At 47.0% G+C, this 15,901-nt stretch overlaps 1 protein-coding gene across 6 annotated transcripts in view; it reads right to left on the bottom strand.

Annotated features, from left to right (window-relative positions):
* Window positions 1–15,901, bottom strand: part of PAX5 (paired box 5) — a 143,658-nt gene that overhangs the window by 35,723 nt on the left and 92,034 nt on the right. The gene's annotated exons all lie outside the window — the stretch shown is intronic.

Genomic DNA, 15,901 nt, shown 5'->3' on the forward strand with positions numbered 1-15,901 from the left:
CAGAGCACTCTTTACTTAGACTACAGAAACGTGCCTTCTTATTCAAGTCTCCTCAGGTCTTCCACAGAAATCACACCACAGAAAGGCAGTGGGATGTCCCCGTCTCATTCTGCCCCTGGATCACTGTGCTGAGGTGCCCTCACTTCAAGCACAGCTTCAGACACAGCTCCGAACACCAACCTAGGACATGCAGCTGCCTGCTGAGCTAAGGCAAGAGGTACACACAGGATTCCATACCAAAGACACTACACAAGTAATGTCCAGACCCTGTCCAGACCCTGCCTCCCATGGTGCAGATGCCAGGATACCCTCCTGCTCCACAGGCTGCAGCTGATGCAGTGAGATTTCAAGGAAATCTGCTGTAGTTTGTTGTGCCGAAATTAGATCAGGAGCCCACAACGTGAAAGAGATGCTCCCATGAATCACACCAGGAAGGATCCAGCACAGCCAGCCTCTCATCATAGAGGGAATCCTCAAGTTCACCTCCTCAAAGCTGAGGGCATCTTTGGTTATATCACTCATTCCAGGATAACTGCCTTCAAAGACTGCTCATACACATGGTAACATCTACCCTGGGATGCCATGGAAGGGTCTGGAGTTGCTATCCTGTACTGGTGTGCATCAGCTGTGAGCTTCATCTCCAGTCAGGTGAAGGAAAGAGGATCCATGCCCCCGCTGCGGAGAGGCCTGGTCCCCCACTTGCATGGCTCACGTGTCACCTTGGTGCTCCCACACCTCAAACTCGTTCATGGAAGGGACCACACAGGTGACAACCAGCAAGATCAGAGATGCTATTAGCACAAAGCAGGCTCAAAACAGCCTGCTCAGCAAAAATCACTGACTGACAGTTCCTTCATCAAAATGTTGTTATCTCAGATCAATGAGAAATATGAGTTTTTTCCCAATTTTAACATCCCTGACAAAAATAAGTGTACATATTCTCATGTTCAAATTGTTTAGCATAGGCATTTAATTTTATGATAGTCATTTTTAAAAACTATTTAGAGCTTGTAGAGATTGAAATCACAGGTAAAAATTAAACATTTTCCCACTAGCTAAAATAATTTTTAAACTTTTCAGTTGGAAGAAATTTTAAACAACAGTTTCATTTTGAATTGACCTAAGAATAAAATTTTTAATTACTATTCAATTACTATTGTTATCACAGAAGGAATGGAATGTCACCAGATGTAATGAGGCACGGGAACCTGAGATATTGCAAAAAGCTGTTCACCACTTCGTGGCCCTTGCTACAAAGGCTGCTTCCTCCATCCCTTCTGGCCCGACGAACGGGTTTGTATCTGAACGCTCCCACACTGCCCAGCGCTTGGCATCACTGCCGTGATCTCAGCAGTCTGCACCGACAATTCAGTCCGCACCGTCCCTCTCAGGTCCTTCCTACAGAGCTTCTATGGTTCATCCACATCCTGAAAGCATTCAAGACTCAAAACAGGTATGTAATTTGTTCTCCAGTTTTAGAGGGAAGGAGGATTCCTAATGGAAGGACATCATGAGTTCTGATTATTCAATCTGGGCAGAAAACAGATCTTTTAGATTAAAACATTCTCCCCTCATAACTGCCCTGTTTCCTGGTCTCCTGCACAACATGAAAGTCTGATTATGTCATCTCTGCAGCCTGGGGAATGTGAAAGTATCTCTGGTCTCCTTAAATTTGGTCAGAGGACGTCAGCTTTACCCCCCCAACTCGCAGGCAGTGCGAGGTTAACAGTGATCTCCCCTACCTGCCACCCCACCAACAAGGGTCCCAGAAGGGCTGCCGCTGCTGTTCCCTTCCTTTCCCCTTTCTATCACCACAAAACAGCAGAAGCCTCATTTCCCAAAGGTATCCAGTTCTCTGGTAGCACATGTCCAACAGGTGAGCTTCCCTTCTTGTCTTACACACTGACCACTCCCCAGTGCTCATTTTCTGATAGCTATTAAAAAAAAAAAAAAGCCTACATTGCCGTATAATTTATTCAAATATATAGAAATATTACAACATATTTCAATACCCAAACCTCTGTCATATTCTTTGTGGTTAGGATCATTTTCAACAGCACTGGGCAACATAGCCACCATTGGAGACACCAAGAAAAGTTGATCCTCAGCTTTTCCATAAATAAAGGCAACAACACCCACAGACTAATATGTTCTACAGGTAGCAGCCTGGTCTGGTTTCCATTGCATCCCATTTCCAAGTTGAAAGTTCTGCCATTTGCCTACAAATGTCACTTCGGCAGAGCCTGGGAGGTAGCCAAGGGGAGCTGGCAAGGACCAAGGCAACAGCTGCAGGTGCTGCAACCCTGTCTTTTCCTCTTGATTCATCTGATACGCTTACCCAAAAAAGAGAATAGAGCATCATTGTCCTCAGTGAGATTTTCCCCAAATACAGGCAAGCTTCAATTGTGTTCAAATAATTAGTTTCAGAGAAACATCAACAACCCTAGCACAAAAAGAGGGTAAGAAGCAGCATCCATAGCAGGATGTCCATACTGTACAAGAGCAAAGCACATCTGCATTTTAGTAGTGGGCCACAGAGATTTCAGGACACACTTATTCCTGAGTTCCTTTGGCCTGGTCTCTTTAAAGGCTATTAGATGGCTAAATTTGGAGGCAGGGCAAGGATGGCTTGGAGGCAGAGCTTCCTCCCTCCTGTCTTTACATCCTGCAGGACAGAGCAGCTCAGCTGCCACCCCCAGCCTTAGGAGAAGCTCAGCTAGAGCACAGTCTATCAGGATTTTCCAACGACAATTTCTGCCAGCGCTGTGAGGTCACTATCTAAAGCTTCAGGTGCCCAAATACCTTGCCGAGTTTGCCTGAAGTGGCCTCCCCATGGAGAGGCTGGCAGCCCCAGTAGTACCCATACCTGCAGGGGTATCTGCTGGCCTTCAGTCAGCATGCCAGGCAAAATGATGGGTCTCCCACCCCTGCACAGTCACAGCTGGCCCACAGCTCAATTAAAAGTTTATCATCAAGGAAACAGTTACCTGTAATTTTCATGTGACCATGTGTTGCAAATTTTATGCCAGATTTATATGTAAAAAAAATGGCAGAACTACAGAATGGCAGCCTGTTTTCCAGCGAGCAACCACTCCCACTCTGCTGGCTGGTGACACCAGCACCTATTTTTCCCTAACATTGAGAGTGAGAGTGAAAGAAAAGAGCAAAACAATAGACTCCATATGCTTGGGCTCCATCTCCGCCATCTCAGGAAATCCATTAACAAAGGGATGTAAAACATATTGTAGAAGCCTGCAGAGTTTATAATACTGGTGCTTAAAGCATCAGCAGACAGTTCCTGCAGCTCACCACCCTCGCTGGGGATGGGGAGATAACCTCATGTCATGGCACGTGGGGCTGACGGTATGTCACTGTCAGTGACAGAGGGAGCACACACAGCTCACTCCTTCCTACTGGAATCAGGATGGGCACCTAAACTGGATAATTGATTAGCTGACAAATACCTGTTTACGTTTTGCAGATAACTAACTGTTTCTGACCTTCCTGGCAAAGGAGATAGTCCTGAGGGCCATGAAATGACTCTATCCGTGTTACCTTTGTGGATAAATATTCAAGAGAGCGTGCCACACCCAGGGGTCCTGGCTCACTGCCTCTCATGCCACTTCAGTCTGCAGGAGACACTGACATATCCTTCAGGTGTCCTCACTGGGCTTACTCAAGTCACTAGGGAGTATCTTTAAGGTGTGCATCATCAGCACGCCTCTGGCCTGTCATACGCGAGGGGCTTGTTCATCCAGCCCCACATGAAGGCAGGATACAGATACGTTCTTTGAGTGGGAAGTGGTGAGGCTGGCAACATCCTTACTAGGGTGGGAAGTATGTCCTTTCCCTCAACATGGCCAGGTCCCAAGGAAGTTCTGTCTCATCCACATTGATCTTTACCTTTTCACAGGCACTTTGCACCACCCCAGAGGAGTAACACATTATTCCTTGACTTCCAGCAGCACTTTGGATACCCCAGGTCCAGGCTGCAAAGCCTAGAAGGACTTTGAATCTTCATCTTGAGCCAACATATTCTGGAAGCTCAGGGGAGCATACAGCATCCAGGCATGATGCTGAGGAGATGGGATGGTTTTGCACGACTATGGCATGCCACTGATGTCACACAGTATACCACTTTCATACAATATCCTATGTCTGCAAGCCCAACAGCAAAGTGTCACCACCCGCTAGGACTGCAATTAAACCAGAGACTGGCTTGAAGTAGGTTTATGGGCATAGGATTAAAATAATAGCAACCCTAGAAGTGATGTGTGGACAAAAAATATGAATACAGGACTATCTGCAGTCAACAACCCTTGCCACAGCACCATACAGTCAAATAAGCCCTCTTGGAAATGCAAAACTGCCGAGTAGAGGAAACCTGAGATTAGGACGACTAGGGAAGCCTTCATCCTGGAGATGGGGGTGAGGAGCCCATTTTCAGTTTTCTGTACTGCTACAGACAAGCCACTTTCTGTCTCCAAGTCTTGTCTTTTCCATCTCTCCAATGGAGAGAGTTCACCACATCTTGAATGAGTCTGAAGGATTAGCACTGCAGCATTCTAGGTAACGTGACATTTAAAATGCTTTTCCCACTGAAGTGCTTTACAACAAGGAGCACACCAGCCTAAGCTCCAGCAGGCAGGCTGCAGCACATGCTAATCAGCGTTGCCTTGTGACTTGCCACCAAGAGATGAACATGCACCCATCTGGAGAGGGGCTGAGGGCCACGAAGCTGCGCAGCAATGGCATGCCACGAGGTGGGGTGCATGCACCCTGGCTGGCATCGGGGCAGTGGAGCAAGCATCTCTTTTGCGGATAAGTATGCAAGTACATGACCATCTTGAGCTTGCTACAGGGATGAAAAGCTGCTCATCATTTTGAGTTTGAGGCATATTCCTGATGGAATTCATTCTGCATTACTCCAGAAACTAGAATATAATGATGCTAAATAATAACAATATCAACTGGCACTGTGGGACCAGAGGCCGCAGCTACGTGTTAAAGTGCTTGGCTCCGTACACAGACGATATGCAATGAATGTCCATCCTTCCATTCACCGGCAGCTGACAGCTTGCTTGCACTGAGAGCAAATTATCATTTCTCAGAAAAAGTGCAAATAAGTAATTTTCTTCCATAAAAGAAATTATTTTGCAACCAGCAGCAGGAGAGCTCAGCAACACTCCCTCCAAGCACGCATGGTAAGCAGCACTCAGACATTGGCAAATGCTCTGCTCCTACACACGATACTAGAGTCTGGCAACATGCAGCAGGAAAGGCCTCTTGTCTCCAAACCACAGTGAGAAAAAAATGAGGGAATGGTTCAGAAGCATTCTTTATTTTACTTACCTTTTTTTTTTTTTTAGGAAAAAAAAAAGCAGTGAAGAGCATTTCCAAGTGTGTCTTTGTATAATAAAGTGTGTAAACGTGAGTCCAATTAACTTCACACTTAACTACTAATGAAATTATCTCATTTTGCTATCAGCTCAACTCTCATCCATGGCAGTAATTAACCACTGGGGGTTGTCACTCCCAGACACATGACACGAGGACTTCCTCAAGCTCAGGTGCTTCAAACCCTTGCAGAATTCATTACCCTGACAGTGTGAAAACCCTTCACTTTCAATACCACAGGGCACCAACATGTTTTTTTTCCCTTTATCTAACTGATTGCCAGTAACAGTATGAAAGAAATGAATCCACTGGAGAGGTAATTAATTACTGCAAAGGATACATTAGAAAATGCAGGGGGTTCAGGTGGTGGGGAGGGTAGTTCAGAAGCTCTTTTGCCAATGCCTCAGAATAGCTCCTCTGCAATAGAGGGGCATTTTTCTCTTTGAGGTGCCTGTGGGCTGTACTGAAGCAATGCTAGCCGTGCATAGTAGCTTCCACTCGCTGTTTCATGCCTACAGCAGACCTCAGGAACTTGGGCAAGGACTAGGCAGTGCATTGTGTTAACAGGATAATCCCATCTCTCCAGAGACAAAGGTTCAAACACGGAATAGGTCACTAGTACTATAAAAAACAGCTGCATGGTTTGTGAATGCCCCGTGTGTGTTTGCTCTTGCCACAGGCACGTTCACAAAGTCATTGGCTGGTCTGAAATAGCCACCCAACGCAGTGTGCACCCCACGTCATGCCCCATGCTGGGAGTGTTCCACCATGGAATCAAGAAGTTCCCCAGGGCTCCACGCAGACAGGTCACAGGGCAGAGACTGAAGCAGTCAAACTTACCACAAAAGAGACTTTTCTTTGAAAAATCTGGTTCCTCCTATGAAAAGCTCTTCCTTGGCCAAGTGACGACTTTGATAATACTGCCCCTGTTGTTCCAATCATTATCAGGAGGAAAACATTTTGATCAACCTCACAACCCTCTCAGCAGGAAAAGGTCCTCTGTGCATCATGGAATGATAGAAGCAGAATGGTTTCTGTTGGAAGTGACCCTCAAAGACCATCAAGCCCCACCCCCAGCTCCTGCTCCCCCCTCCAGGGACACATGTCACACTGACAGTCTGCCTGGGGTAGAGAAGCACCCCAACTAGAAATGAGCTTCTCCTGAAAAAATTACCCAGCTTTACCACATGCAATAAAAAAACAGCACTCGGCACGACAATGTCACAAAACCTCCGCTGTTACCACCTCCCAGTCTGGCCACAGCCGTAACACAGGAGGCAGGAATTAATCCTCTTCTGTCCTTTCCTGGAGGTACAGTGGAATTATAAAACTCAGCTGTCCTGAGTGAATTTTAAGGATTTGTTTGGTGTACCTGTCACCTTTACACCTGACTCCCAAAATCTGGAGGGGACTGGAGCTCGGGGTGTCAGGCAGCACCAGCCCTTGGACCTTGCTCCCCATGCCCTGTCCCATCCCCTGCCTTGCGACCGACTCCTCTGCCCTGCCCTGCCCTGCCAGGCTGGTGAGGACCAGGCTCGCTCAGTCCAGAGCCCCTACGAGCACATCCCAGCCTTTGCTCCAGCCACGCTGTCCAGCCTAAATGCGATCAAGGCTTTGCTTCCTGACAATGTCTGTGGTCTGGATGTGGTCACATCTTCCCTGGTTACACCAGGAAAGGACAGGCCACCGGCACAAGACCCAGACAAACTGAAGTGCAGCTGTAAATGAATAACTTTCCTTCCTGTGCTCATCTAGCTCTATTTGTGGACATCAAACCAATTGCAGCATGCTTACTGCTATGAGTTACCTCTCCCACACCTAATTAGAGGCAGATAAAACAGTGGTAACAGACAGATCACCTGTAATGATTTTGCTGACTCGATTATTCTTCTGACAATTAGCTCTGGCTGCCAAAACCTCACAGGAATGTCAAAGTCTACTTCCTACAAAGCAGGTAATGTCACAGGTGTGACCATGAAATCAATAATGAGGCATAGCTCTTGCAGAGGGCATCCAGGTCAGATGGAACAGCCCTTAAATTAAACATTGATAAGCAGAACACAATTATCCATCATGTTTAAGTGCCTGCGTGAAATTAGCAGCCAGGGAATGGGAGCAGTGGGGGAAAGATTAGTGGAGGAGGTATTGAAATGCACAGTGTCCACCGTGACTGTGGATGCAAGGGTTTGTGACATCACTGTAATGTGCTATCAAGGCCATAAAATTCAAATTAAGCGCACTGCACTGAAATGGGGGTTGCAGTTGTGGGTTTATTTTTCTTCTCACCTGCAAAGCAGCCACAGATGTCTAAAGGAGTCCAGAGCTGCCCTTCATATCCGTTGTTTCTCTTGCTCTTCCCATTGACACTACTACACTTTTTAAAAAGAGGCAGGGCAGGTAAAAGAAAAAGGAAGGAAGATCAACACTTTCTTGTACAGAGAAAATACAGTGGAGAAGTACAGAAGAAACCTCCAATCTTTTTTTTCCCTGCAATTTCTAAGCAACAATTTTTGGAGCTGCAAAATGTCTCTTCTGAACAATTTCTCTTGCCTGCTTTTGCGTTTTTTTGCTGTCCTTTTTTTCTTCTAGTGTAGCCACTGAGCTGCTCTGCCCCAGGAACAACTTGACAGCCCAGCTTATTAAGTACTTTTTAGAGCTGTTAGCATAAGAAGGCTTTGTCTGCAGACCTGAGGCAAGGATGACCACTAAGCTACACTCTGTCATCCATCTCAAACTACAGAGTCTACCTGGCTCTCTTTCCCCTCACATAACACATACATCCAGGATTAGAAGTCTGGAGTTTGACCCCGCCAAGTTTAAGATGTGCGTGGGCACACAGACACACACACACAGAGTATTGGAGGGGACATCTGTGTGGAGACGAGAAAAAGATACCCTGAGGCAGACAATGTCTCTGCAAGACTCCACAGCCACGGCACCTAAAATCACATGTGGCCAACGATTAGCCATGTACAACAACTTATTGTCATTTAACCTGTCACTGACTCCCTGAAAACGAAGACTGTGCAGAGTGCGGACACTCTTTACTCCGCAATTCCTGTTTGCTTGATGCCTGTCCATACCTCTCTGTTGCCGAAGAGCACCGTCACCCCAAAGCAGCTGGCCACTGCACAGAGCTGGGTGCTGGTGCAGGGGTCTCGCCTTGCCCGCCAGCACCACTTGCTTCTTGTCACTGCCCCTTGCTGGAGGGGACAACATGCTTTAAACAGCGCTTCTACCATTCAGAACTATGGGCTTGTGCCACTTCTGTGGGTTTAGTGTAAGCAACACTTGGCTCTTTAGGATGCATTTGAGGAAGAAAAAAAATGGGGAAAATGAGAATTATGGACTCGCGCACATGTTGGCATGCCCAATGCACAGCCAGGGCATGCCGGGGCTGCAGGCAGGTGCTGGCCATTCTCTGGTGCACGGCGAGAAGGAAGTGGAAGAGCACAGCCATCATTTTGGTTTGCCTTTATACTGGAGCCAGCCAAAACCTTTTTTAATTAACCCTTTTCATAAACAGTCAGAAACCCCCAGAAAATAGTCTGGATCACAGAAGCCTGGACTTCATGTGAGCAGAAAGTCCAGTGCTCTGGGTATTTTAGCTCCAAAAGTTTCTAGGAATATATGTATAAAATGAAATGCCATTTTCAGGATTGGAGTGACTTTGCTATGTAAAATACAAGTTACTGACACAGAAACATTGGTTCAGATAAAAGCAAGAGGTGCTGACTGCTCTGGACTGCTTTTATCTTACTACTTTCAGTTATTAAACTTTTCTCAGATCTTAAGTTTTTACTTGAAAATAGACCTGAAAAAGTCAGACAGGACAGGAAAATCCACTCCTCCCAGTCCTATCACTTGTGAGTAATGCTCAGCACACCTGGCTACAACAAGGGCAAAGGGGACCACAGAGCAGTGCCACAGCCAAGCAAGGCTGGACCCTGCATGCACTCAGCCAGAGATGGGGTGATCCCCCTGAAGACCTGAAAATAACCCAGGACAGTAACCGCCGCACAAAGACCTGTGCCTGGGCACAGCGGAGCCTCTGCTTTGCTCCAAGGACACACATGGGACACTGATTTCATAAGGCTGGTGGCACCAGAGCAGAGTTTGCTGATTCCTTCTCAAGCAAACTCCTTAGCATGTTGAAAAAAACGAAATCTCAAAGCAAAGAACATCATGCCAGGCACTCAGCATATCTGACACTGAAATTGACGGAAACATTCGAACAATTTCAGGGGCTGAACCACACCTTCTTTTTAAGGAGAAAAATGGTAAATGTGAGAATTGGCGTCATGACAGCAAAAAAGGGACAGAGACTTCCCTGGAAAGATTCTGGAACAGGCACAGATCCCTTTTTGCATTTCCATGTTTTGTAATGGAATATAATAAAAAAAACATTGCAAACAATTAACATGTAGGAATTCATGAAGCAGTGTGAGGCAAGCCACCTTAGCTTTCACAGCTTTGTAAAGAAAACTGACAAGGGAAATACAATCTGGAAGCATGCATGCATGCATAAGTCTATACATGGGACAGACACATAAACATGCTTCCATTCCAGCTCTGGTCATATCACTGCTGCCAATTATATAGACCTACAGTTTTCACTATTTCAAAAGGGATTCGCTGTATATCAAGTGCTCTGCTCGGCCATCTGTGTTAGTTTGGAAATGACATCGTTACCTTCAAAGGCAAAAAAAACCCATGTGTCTACTTATCTAAGAGACCAGTTAGTCTCCTCCTGTCAAATCGACATGTTAAAAGGGGAGTGAAATCTCACCAAAACAAAACAAAACAAAAAAAAAAAAAGGAAAAAGGCGGGGTGGGAGGGGCTTGCCACCATTGCAGATCTTAAAGCCTAGGATTTTATTTTTTTTGAAGTGTAGCTCATTGTGCAGTGTGTTTTACAAGCAGCACTGAAATTAAACTTTACCTTAAAAAAGAAATAATAAAAACAACTTCACACAATTCAGAAATACAGTAAATGCAAAAGAAACCAAACCCAAAAGAAACGAACAAAAATCGTAAAACAAAACACCTCCTCCTGCTAAAGCACAGGAAGTGTCAGCATGGGTATTTTTCTACCGTTGTGTAAGTTCTTCAGCATTTCATATCCCCTTCCATCCCAGGTCTGAACGACCCTTACACACCTCACAGCCACAGCCAAATTAAAGATGGTTTTTCTTTCATCCCATTATTTCTAAAATGTACTCCAGCCAGCATGCTACATGCAATGAATGAAAGAACTAGGAGAATTAAACCACGCAATGAAACAGCTTTCTGACGAATAAAGCTATGGAAATTTTAGGCTCCATTTACTTCTCAATCTAATTTTGCCCTCCAATGCACATTATGTCTGAAATGGGATCTCATGTGGTTTGATCAGTGATCTTAATGCATGCAGAAGCTACATATTCCCTTTATTGTTGTTTCCTTTCTGCAGCACAGCAATACTTTTAATAAGAGCAGCACAGCAGGCTCTGTGAGACTGCCTCTACAGTAATCACTTTACTGCTGGAAAGCTGGAAGACAACCATGAGGGTCGGCAGCTTATAAATTTTGTGGTCTAAGGGATCCCCATTCTTGCCAACAAATGCAGAGCTAGCTGTTGAAAACGTTGTCCTTATCTCAACCCTTGAGCCCTTCATCATACTTTCTCCCTCTCTGAGGAGGAGAGTGAGAGACCAGTTGTGGTGCAGCTCAGCTGCCCACCACACTGGCCTCCAGCTTGGCATTTTTCAAGGAATGAAAACCAAGTACATCCTCAACAGCACACTGTAGCTTCACACCTTCAGCAATTTTGTTCAGCAAATACTTAGAAGTTAACAGAAAGAACACACATCTCAAAGAGAGCCCTGAAGACACGGATTGTCCTGCATACCCTGTTTTCTGCGCTTCATTCCTCAGGTCCAAAGCCTTTCGTCATATGAGGAGCAGCACTGAAGACAGAGGAGCTGCTCCCAAATGAGTCTATAATTCCTTAGGATTTCATTTTCCACACCTTACAGATCTTTAATATGGTCAAAAGACACCTGCTGTCAATAGGCAGGACACGTGTGTACCTGCCTGCATGCAACCACCCTGCCCATACCAACTAGCATAGCCAGCAGCCACCTCCAGGGCTTTTCCTGCCACTGCCTGAGCTCTCAAGAAGGAGCAAGGTTATGGGTTACAGCAAGGTCCTGGCTGCTTTCTGAAGAGCATCAGAGGATGGTGGTAACACAGGACCTGGGCTGGGGCACAACCCGGGGACACCAAGTTGTGACATTAGCTTGCTGACCACCTGGGCAGAAGGGTCCTGCCTGCTACAGTAGATGTCACTCAAGCATTAACGAATGCTGGACAGGAGTAGCAGGCAAGGCAGCCTACCTCCTTCCCCAAGCTGCTGTCTAGCCTTGTAGCTCTGGAGACATTCAGCTGAAGTCTGAGGACTGTTTGTGGTGACATGTGAAGGGGACCTAGGACCATCCCCACTGCCAGAACGGTGAGAAGCAATGTTGGAAGCCCTTCGATCCCCTATTCCCTGCCCTGAGCTGCTGCAGGTCACCCAGGCCAGCAAAGCCCAGGCACAGGAGCCGCCCAGGCAGCACTAGGCACCACCTGCATGGCTGGCCAAGGACGTGGCTTCATGTGGTGGGGCTGTGCCACAGCCTGGCAAGCCAGGACAGGCAGGAAGCCACAAGTGGGAGGAAAGCAAAACTGATGGAAAAAAGGAAACCGGGCCAAGACCTCAAGGTGGGCTTCCTCACTGCACGAGGTATCCACTCTGAAGTTCAAAAGCAGCTTGTCCTGACTGAAGGATGAGGTCCAGCTTCTTGCATTGGTACAGGACTGCACAGCAACCCCAGCATATCAGCCAGCTAAGACTTTCATGCTGGCTCTTGCCCTCCTCATCTGGAGGTGGTGCAAGTGACAGCACCACTCTTCAGCAGCCAGATGGGCACCAGCAGCCCAGCAAGCCCAGACAGATAGCCAAGGCTTGTGGCACCAGAGTCAGCTTTGCTTGGGGACCAGAGAGCCCTGGGTCTGAACCATGACCTGCCAGGGCCAGGTGGCACTGGCAAGGAAGGGTCTCTGTGCCTCCCAGCTAGGCACAGGAGAGCACTTCGGCAGCAGCCAGGAAGGACCTGACCAGGCAAAAGGGGGAACATGAGTTTCCAGTCACCTTACAAATGACAGCAGTGACAGTGACATACAGAGGGACCTGGGCAGGCCTGAGAGGTGGGCCTGCGCGAACATCATGAGGTTCAACAAGGCCAAGTGCAAGGTCCTGCATCTGGGCTGGGGCAATCCCAAGCACAAATACAGGCTAGGCGATGAGTAGATAGACAGCAGCCCTGAGAAGGGCTTGGTGGTGGTGGTGGACAAGAACCTCACCATGAGCCAGCAATGTGTGCTTGCAGCCCAGAAAGCCACCCGTACCCTAGGCTGCACCAACAACAGCGTGGCCAGCAGGGTGAGGGAGGGGATTGTCCCCCTCTGCTCTCATGAGACCCCACCTGGAGCCCTGCACTCAGCTCTGGGGCTCCCAGCACAAGGAGGACACAGAATTATTAGAGTGAGTTCAGAGGAGGGCCACAGAGATGATGAAGGGCTGGAGCACCTCTCCTACAAAGACAGGCTGAGGGAGTTGGGGTTGGTCAGCCTGGAGAAGAGAAGGCTCCGGAAACACCTTACAGCAGCCTGCCAGTGCCTAAAGGAGGCTGCAGGAAAGCTGGGGAGGGACTCTTTGTCAGGGAGTGGAGTGATAGGACAAGAAATGATGGTTTTAACCTAAAAAAGGGTAGATTTACATTAGATATAAGGAAGAAATTATTTCCTGTGAGGGTGGTGAGGCACAGGAACAGGTTCCCACAGAAGCTGTGGATGCCCCATCCCTGGCATTGCCCAAGGCCAGCCTGGATGGGGCTTTGGACAACCTCGTCTAGAGGGAGGTATCCCTGCTCATGGATGGGGGGTGGAATTAGATGGGCTTTGACGTCCCTTCCAACACAAACCATTTTGTGACTCTATGATCCAGAGGGCATTTGGGAGCAATGAGAGTGGGACAGAGGAGTCGGAGAGCAGCCCCCAGGAGCTTTACAAAATTGCCTTGGCACAGATCCTGCCAGCTCCAAACTGGACCCTCAACACTGTTCACTGTCATCGATCCCAACAACTATGTGCCAGCTCACCACATCGCCAGGGCACCTCAAGGCCAGGGCATTTTCAGTGAGGCACCACGTACTTTACAGCCAGATGTACCTGACAGCAAGATGCCCTGCTACTGCCAGGGAAGACCTTTCAGCCTTCTCTCATGCAAACGGTCCCCTCAGAACAGGAGATCACGCTGCATGCACAGGCACCAGCAGACATGACTCCACAGCCCACCGGCAGAGTCGGAAACAGGAAGGGGAGAGTATGTTGACGGTCAGTTATCCATCTTGCTAGGTAAACACAGAGGGAAACCAGTACAACAGCTTCCACCCATATCTGTTGCAGAGCTGTGAAATCCATGCTAAAATATTCCATCTCACAAGAATCAATATTTATTGTCTGCATCTACAATTAGTCTGAGATGGAGACACTTCTATTCACTTCTAACATCATCAGCAGCTTTCTGCTCCTCAAAGAAAAAATATTTACACCCTAAATTTCAATGCCATAATTAAGGCTAACCAAAGTCCAGACTGACAACCCAGGTATGACATTCTCAATATTTCAATGCTATTTTTATCCCAGAATAAGAAGAAAAGCTGAAATCAGACATTTTATCTGGATTCTGTGTGATGGAAAAAGTGAAGCTTTAGAAAAATGTTTCATGGAAAACCAAATATCTCAACATTTCCACCAAAATATTTTAATTACCGAAATTGAAGTATTTTATTTTCTTTTGTTCAAAGAACCTGAAACAGCTTGATGAAATCACTTTAAGACACATCTGCATTTTTCATGTGCCCTTTGAAAGTCGGATGAAGTTTGTACTTCCAACATCATTCTCTTTCCTAGCTGCCTTGTCAGTACTTAGTATCTCCTACAATATATTCAGATGTGTAGATCAATTGATGCACCAGGTAGTTCAGGAAAAAATAAATGCATGAGTTACTTTTTGTAAAGTGTCCTCCAATGACTTTAGACAAAAGGACATAAAAGGACATGGAATTACTATTCCCATATATCATGAAACGCAGGAAAAGTTTGAATATTCTGCTGAAAGCACTGGTTGATCAAAAATATTCAAGTGTGATTTTCTGTCCAAAAAAGGAGTGGAGGACAACAAAATTAATCCTTTGCGATAATGAATTTTTTTCACCATGAAATATTCCCCAGTGCTAGGAAATTTGTGGTTTTGCAGGAAAGCTTTTCAAGTAGATATTCCTGGCCAGCTAAGAAGTGGTGTGAGCAACTTGTCTAGTCCTAGAAGGGAAAGGTAAACAGGTTTGAACACAGACCTGAAAATCAGCTTTGGGAATTCACAGAACTGAAGGTATCTATTAAGTACCCCTCTGGGCTGCCAACCAGCCAGTGATGCCTCAGGACTTTCCTCCGTACTCACCCTTCCTCCTTCAGGAGCCACCGCTCTGCTCCTCTGCATCCTGCACACCTTTCCTCAGGACATTTCTGTGGGACGCTGCCAGACAGCAAAGACCACTCAGAAGGCAAAGGGGCTGCTGATACCGACTGTGCCGATCCCTTCTGCAGTGGCTCTGGCTGCCTCTCACCCATGTTGCGTGGGCAAGTGGTGGGGCAGGAAGGGGGCATTTCACCTGCAGCACCAAGGCATGTCCGTGGCTTCGCTATGGGACCAAAACACCCCATCCAGCATTCCCTTCATGCTTTTTCAGTGCTGCACTTGCTCGGTTTCCAACACATGCAGAGCCCTAAACAGAAATCTTAAAATGACAGCTTGGCTGTATTTTTGCATACCTTCCCCAACACAACAAGGTGTGACACAGAAAGTGGCTTCCTGATGCCACTGCAATAACAACCAGAGCCAAAGCTGGTGGCTGTCTTCTTTCAGACTCCCACTGGTGCCATTTGTCCCTATGCCACTGGGTGAGGGCTTCATGCCCTGCGCCTGAGCCAAGCAGGAAACACAGGTGAGGAACCAGCCTTTCCTGCTAACTAACACTCTGTCTTCTCTGCCACAGGCTGGCACTTCCTGGTGCCCTTAGCCAGCATCTGGGGTCTGAAAAGCTTTCCAGATTGGATGCAGGATTAGCCAGTGGAGGCAGCATCATGTTACTACTGCCTGGCTTATTTTGTGTGAAAACTACACATGCCCAGTCTTTGCTCGGAGGATTACACCAAGATCATTAACATTAAGTTAAAAAAATGCATCAGCTCATCTTTCTGAGGGCTTTTTGCATGTTTAAAGCAGCTGATGGGACTTTGCTTCCCAGCCACAATCACCAGTTCCCTTTTCCGCCACATTCAGTCGGGATGAGACCAGCCTCACCAGCACAGGTGCCAAGACTTGGGGGGCTGCTCTGGTGCCCTGGGCTGGGCCTTTGGG

Source organism: Cygnus atratus, chromosome Z (genome assembly GCF_013377495.2).
Source record: "Cygnus atratus isolate AKBS03 ecotype Queensland, Australia chromosome Z, CAtr_DNAZoo_HiC_assembly, whole genome shotgun sequence".
Taxonomy (NCBI): Eukaryota; Metazoa; Chordata; class Aves; order Anseriformes; family Anatidae; genus Cygnus; species Cygnus atratus.